This window comes from Macaca fascicularis, chromosome 1 (genome assembly GCF_037993035.2).
Source record: "Macaca fascicularis isolate 582-1 chromosome 1, T2T-MFA8v1.1".
Classification (NCBI taxonomy): Eukaryota; Metazoa; Chordata; class Mammalia; order Primates; family Cercopithecidae; genus Macaca; species Macaca fascicularis.
Genome location: NC_088375.1, coordinates 61,139,763 through 61,145,762, shown reverse-complemented (window position 1 = coordinate 61,145,762; position 6,000 = coordinate 61,139,763). Strand labels below are relative to the sequence as shown.

Below are 6,000 nucleotides of genomic sequence, written 5' to 3'. Positions count from 1 at the left end.
GTGAAACCTCATTCCAAAGATAAGTCTCCAGTTTTTTCCAAACTTACCTAGATCTCCATCTGTGTCTGCCTCGTTACTGCTTATGATTTCAGGTTGTTGAGGTTCAGGGTGGAACTGACCTCACCAAGATCGAATGAAGCCCTGCCATCAGCATCCACCCAAGAACGTGCTCACTAGTGTGTAGACCTTGTGCCGGGAACCATGTATGCAGGCTGGCTTAGCTTACAGAGCTCCTTCACTCCCTCTTAGGAGATTCCCAAATAGAGCACTTTTCCTTTTAGGTTTAGAGTGGGAGGATGGAGGGGTGGTGAGGAGGGAACACTTGCCCCATGGCTACCTGAGGACCATACTGTAGTTTGTTCAACCCGTATGTTTCATCCAGTAGTCAGTGTACTTAGGCCTGCTCTGTGCAGAGTGGTAGACAAGCACATGGAGGTGAAAAAGGAAATAGAAAACAGTGGTTCTTGCCATGGAGGTGTGAGTGACGACAGTTGGAGAGGGGAGAAGGGCTTGCAGAGCCATCAGACATCAACTCAAAGCAATGTGCTGCCGGCCCGGTGGCTCACGCCTGTAATCCCAGCACTTTGGGAGGCCGAGGCCACCAGATCACTTGAGGTCAGGAGTTTGAGACCAACCTGGCCATCGTGTGGAAGCCCTGTCTCTACTAAAAATACAAAGTTAGCCTGGTGTGGTGGCACGTGCCTGTAATCCCTGCTACTTGGGAGGCTGAGGCAGGAGAATGGCTTGAACCTGGGAGGTAGAGGTTGCAGTGAGCCGAGATCACACCACTGCACTCCAGCCTGGGTAAAGGAGTGAGATTCCATCACACACACACAAAGCAATGTACTGTGTTTGCCATAAAAAGTGTGAACAGTAGTAAACTATGTGTGTACATCCTTAAGGGGTTCTGAAGTAAGAAATATGTCATAAAGATGTGAGCCATTTTAAACCATATGCATGAATGCTGGAAATCCCTGAGGTAAGAACGTATATAGAGGACAAGTGGAATTATTCAGGGAAGGCATCCTGAAGAGGCAGTGGTAAAGGAAAACAGCATCGATGCTGGAGACAGGCGCACGTAGGTTTTAAACCCATTTCCACCACTTCCCTCTTCTAGTTACTGGTGTCTTGCTTTCTTCATCTGTGAATCTGAGGTCATAAGATCTCAGAGACTGCATTAGAGATACTGTGTGTAAGGCACCAGGCAGAGTCCCTGGCAATAGTGAGTGTTCAGCACACAGTACTGCTCACATCCTAGAAGAAAGTGATTTGTGCCATGTCAATTGGCAGAGTACAGAAACTTGCAGATGTCGGCAGAGCTGCAAGGAAAGGTGAGCAGGAGACAATTTGGTAAGGGGTTCTGGCTGGTTGGGCTGCTGCACAAGGAGTTTGGGGTTGGAAAGACTGAAAGAGCCCTAGGATTCCCATCTTAGGGATACAGAATGGCAAAGAAAGTCAGCAGGAAGGGAATGGCATGATGAAAATAGAGTTTGCATGCTCGCTTCGGCAGCACATATACTAAAATTGGAACAATACGGAGATTAGCATGGCTCCTGCGCAAGGATGACACACAAATTTGTGAAGCATTCCATATTTTTATAAATTAAAAAAATTGGGAGAAAAAAGAAAATAGAGTTTGTGTTGTCCTAGGATGATGGTCAGTCCGGTGGTAGGGCAAGGAGGGCAGGGGGCTATTATATGATTGTTTAACAGAGGACAAGACCTGGGTTATGTGCTGGCAGGAAATAGAACAGAAGAAATAGATTTTTTTTTTCTGTTCCATGTGGAAACGAAAATAGAATGGTAAGAGATCATTTAGCACAAGTGACTCATTTTACAGATGGGAAAACTGAGGCTTACGAAGGAGAAAAGGTGGTGCAATGATGTTATCTGCAGTCATTGTGGATTTTTCATGAGATGATTTATAAACTAAACACTTTCAAAGGAAGGAAGGAAGGAAGGAAGGAAGGAAGGAAGGAAGGAAGGAAGGAAGGAAGGAAGGAAGGAAGGAAGGAAACAAAATGCAAACTGAGGCTCAGAGTGCTAAAGGGACTTGTTCAAGATATCGAAGACTTCTATTACAAGTTATTGTCAGCCCTGAAGCTAGGCCCCCTATTTCCTAACAGCTCCTACCCCAGTGCCAGTTCCATCAGCCCCCAGTCAGCCTCCAAAGTAGAGATTGGGAAGGATTTCTTTGGATAGAATCAGCGTTTAGTAGCTGTGGAATCCATTCTCCCTCTCCTGCCGCCGAGGCCAGAGTCCTTTCCTGGCGTCAGCCCAGCTTTCTTCTCTCCAGGTGGTTACCTTTTGGGTAAATCCACTTAGGGAGTTAATTGATAACGAAGGCTCTCCCACATTATGATTTAAAGTGTGAACACCCACATCCAAGTGACATTTACATTTCACTGAGAGGTGCTTAAAGACCTAAAAGCCTGCAAGATTCAGAGGACCAAGTTTTCTTAAGGTGCAATCACAGGTTCCTAGTGAGTCCCAGCTCAAAATAGGTGAATGGGCTTAATTTTTTTTCTTCCACCCCTAATCTAAATTCCTATCATCCACTAGCCTCCACTCTTGGCAACTTTGACATTCATTTGTTCAACCAGTATTCACTAGTACACTGTTCAGGCAAGGTCTCTGGACTACATTCTGGCTATATATTCAGGGTTATAAAACTGAACATCATGGGAACTCAAGGGAAGGCCGCATAGCCCAGTCTGTGAAGGGGAGATGTCACTGAAAAATGTGAACTTGAAAGTGCGAACAGTGAACAGTGAACACTGGGAAAGTGTGAACTTGAAAACGTGAATGAACCTGGCTAAAGTAGGTGGATAGGAAGGGGACAGGGCATTCCTTGAGCAAAGGCCTGGAGGCTGCAGTCCCAAGCGCAAGTTTAATGGGTACCACCAGTTGAAAGTGGAGAGAGCTGCTTTTTGTCTAATTTTATGGGTGAAGAGGCCCCTTGTGTGCCCTCATTTCTATCAGGAACATGCCAGAATGCTCCTTCCTAGAGATTGTGGCCGTAGGGACAACCTTCCACTGAGGTCCCCAACGCAGAGATTCACTCCTAGCTTGGGGAGTAGGGTTGAAAACCCCTATATCCCATTCCCAGGTGGCCCCAGGTACATCACAGGCCACAAGTTGGGAGCACACGCAGATATGTACTTTAAAAAAACAGCATTTAACACTTTCAAAAAATTAGTTGCCATCATTAGAGTTTAGGGAGATGTCAAATAAACATCTACATTTCAGGCTGCTCTTGAAAATTACAATCTCTGAAATCACTGGCCTCATGACTGGCCTCTCATGATTGCAGTGGACTGGAGTTAAGGAACAGGGGCTCTTTTCAGACAAGGTTTGAGCTCACGCCTCAAGTTTACCCTGGCTTTTGTCCAGCCAGCCTCACTTATCTGCTGCCTGGTTCCACCCTCACTCCCGTGCCCATCAAATTTTAAATGGCCCTTCCCTGATGGTCATGTTAAGTAAAGCAGCTCTTGCTCCAAACTCACCCAGCTATTACCTCTTCTTATCTGATGTGCCCCAGGCAACCTCTGCAGTTTACTGGACAAGAGTTGAATCAAGGGTCATTCTTGTTTATAGGAATGAGGGTGGAGAATGGAAGAACCACTGGGAACAAAATGGCTTGGAGCTGCTGAGGCCCAGAGATCTAGGCTCACATCAGGGGAATGGATTGGCTGCATATCCAGGGCACACTCGTTTGTATAAGATCCTTATCCAGGGCCCTGGTAGCCTCTTAGACTGAGCTCAAACATTTTTCTTGCCAAAGAAGTGGTGTGGAGAGAAAGCCAGAGAGCTCAGGCTTGCCCTTCTCAGCTTCCCCATTTATTTCTCTTCTGGGAAGGGAGAACCTGTGGTGTACTCCACAGTCGGGCCGAGTGGAGGTAAGTAAAGCTGCTACTAGAAAACTTTCCCCACCCACTTTGTGTGTAAACGAGCACATAGCTCAGTTTGGTATTAATCCACAAGCAGACCAGTGGAGCCAATGGATCAAAGTTGCCCTGTGGCCCACCAATGACGTCAGATGCCTTGCAAGGATACTGTACATTTCTACAAGAATGACAGAAGTCAAACATGAGTTCATTCAGTTATCAATCATTAATTCAGCAGGTACTTTTAGAGTCCCTACTGTGGGCTACATATGACCCTAGAAAGGGCTTTTGGATTGTGCATATTTTCTTTGCCACAGCCTGGGCTGTGCATGTTTTGTTTTATTTTATTTTATTTTATTTATTTATTTATTTATTTATTTATTTATTTATTTATTCATGTAGAGATGTGGTCTCACTATGTTGCCCAGGTTGGTCTCAAACTCCTGGGCTCAAGTGATCTACCTGCCATGGCCTCCCAAAATGTTGGGATTATAGGCATGAGTCACCATGCCTGGCCTGTGCATGTTTTTGTTTTGTTTTGTTTTAATTTTTCTTTTTACGGTTTTTTTGTTTGTTTGTTTGTTTGTTTTTTTGAGATGGAGTCTTGCTCTGTCACCCAGGCTGGAGTGCAGTGGTACGATCTCAGCTCACCGCAACCTCCACCTTCCTGGGTTCAAGCAATTCTCCTGCCTCAGCCTCCTGAGTAGCTGGGATTATAGGCATGCGCCACCACGCCCGGCTAATTTTTGTATTTTTAGTAGAGACGGGGTTTCGCCATTTTGGCCAGGCTGGTCTCAAACTCCTGAGCTTGTGAGCCACCCTCTTCAGCATCCCAAAGTGCTGGGATTACAGGCCTGAGTCACCATGCCCAGCCCTGTGCATGTTTTTAAACAAAGGATTGAAAATCATCTTTGTAGGGAAGAGGCCACAGGCTGCTCCTCGGATGGTGTTATCTGTAGCCATTCTTTTTTTTTTTTTTTTTTTTTTTTTTGAGACGGAGTCTCGCTCTGTCGTCCAGGCTGGAGTGCACTGGGGCGGTCTCAGCTCACTGCAGCCTCCGCCTCCCAGGTCCAAGTGATTCTCCTGCTTCAGCCTCCTGAGTAGCTGGGATTACAGGTGCGTGCCACCATCCAGCTAATTTTTGTATTTTCAGTAGAGACGGGGTTTTACAGTGTTGGTCAGGCTGGTCTCGACCTCCTGACCTCGTGAGCCGTCAGCCTCAGTCTCCCAAAGTGCTAGGATTACAGGCGTGAGCCACCGCACCCAGTCAGCTGTAGCCATTCTTGAAGGTACTAGTAGGTGCTATGATTTTAATAATGATTTCCTTCTAGTTAGCAGTATGCCAGAGTGTTCTTCTTCATTTTAGTACCTTTCATTTTAGAACCCTCTTCAGAATCTTTAAGAAGATGTGAATTTCTATTTAGAGCAACTATTCTCAGGCTGGGCATGGTGGCTCATACCTGTAATCCTAGCACCTTGGGAGGCTGAGGTGGGTGGATTACTTGAGGTCAGGAGTTGGATTCCAGCCTGGCCAACATGGTGAAACCCCATCTCTACTTAAAATATAAAAATTAGCTGGGCATAGTTGCAGCACCTGTAATCCCAGCTATTCAGGAGGCTGAGGCAGGAAAATCTATTTTCTTTTTTTTCTTTTTTTTTTTTTTTAGGTTTTTTATTATTATACTTTAAGTTCTAGGGTACATGTGCACAACGTGCAGGTTTGTTACATAGGTATACATGTGCCACGTTGGTTTGCTGCACCCATCAACTCATCTTTTACATTAGGTATTTCTCCTAAATGCTATCCCTCCCCCAGTCCCCCACCGCCCGACAGGCCCCAGTGTGTGTTGTTCCCCACCCTGTGTCCAAGTGATCTCGTTGTTCAATTCCCACCTATGAGTGAGAACATGCGGTGTTTGATTTTCTGTCCAAAAAAACAAGTTTGCTGAGAATGATGGTTTCCAGCTTCATCCATGTCTCTGCAAAGGACATGAATTCATCCTTTTTTATGGCTGCATAGTATTCCATGATGTATATGTGCCACATTTTCTTAATCCAGTCTATCATTGATGGACATTTAGGTTGGTTCCAAGTCTTTGCTATTGTGAACAGT

General features: G+C 45.6%; 1 non-coding gene across 1 annotated transcript; it reads left to right on the top strand.

Moving 5' to 3' along the window:
• The first annotated feature begins 1,494 nt into the window (after window positions 1–1,494).
• On the top strand, window positions 1,495–1,598 carry LOC123570855 (U6 spliceosomal RNA). Its single transcript, XR_006695073.2, has one exon. It is a non-coding gene; the product is annotated as a U6 spliceosomal RNA (small nuclear RNA).
• Window positions 1,599–6,000: the final 4,402 nt, after the last annotated feature.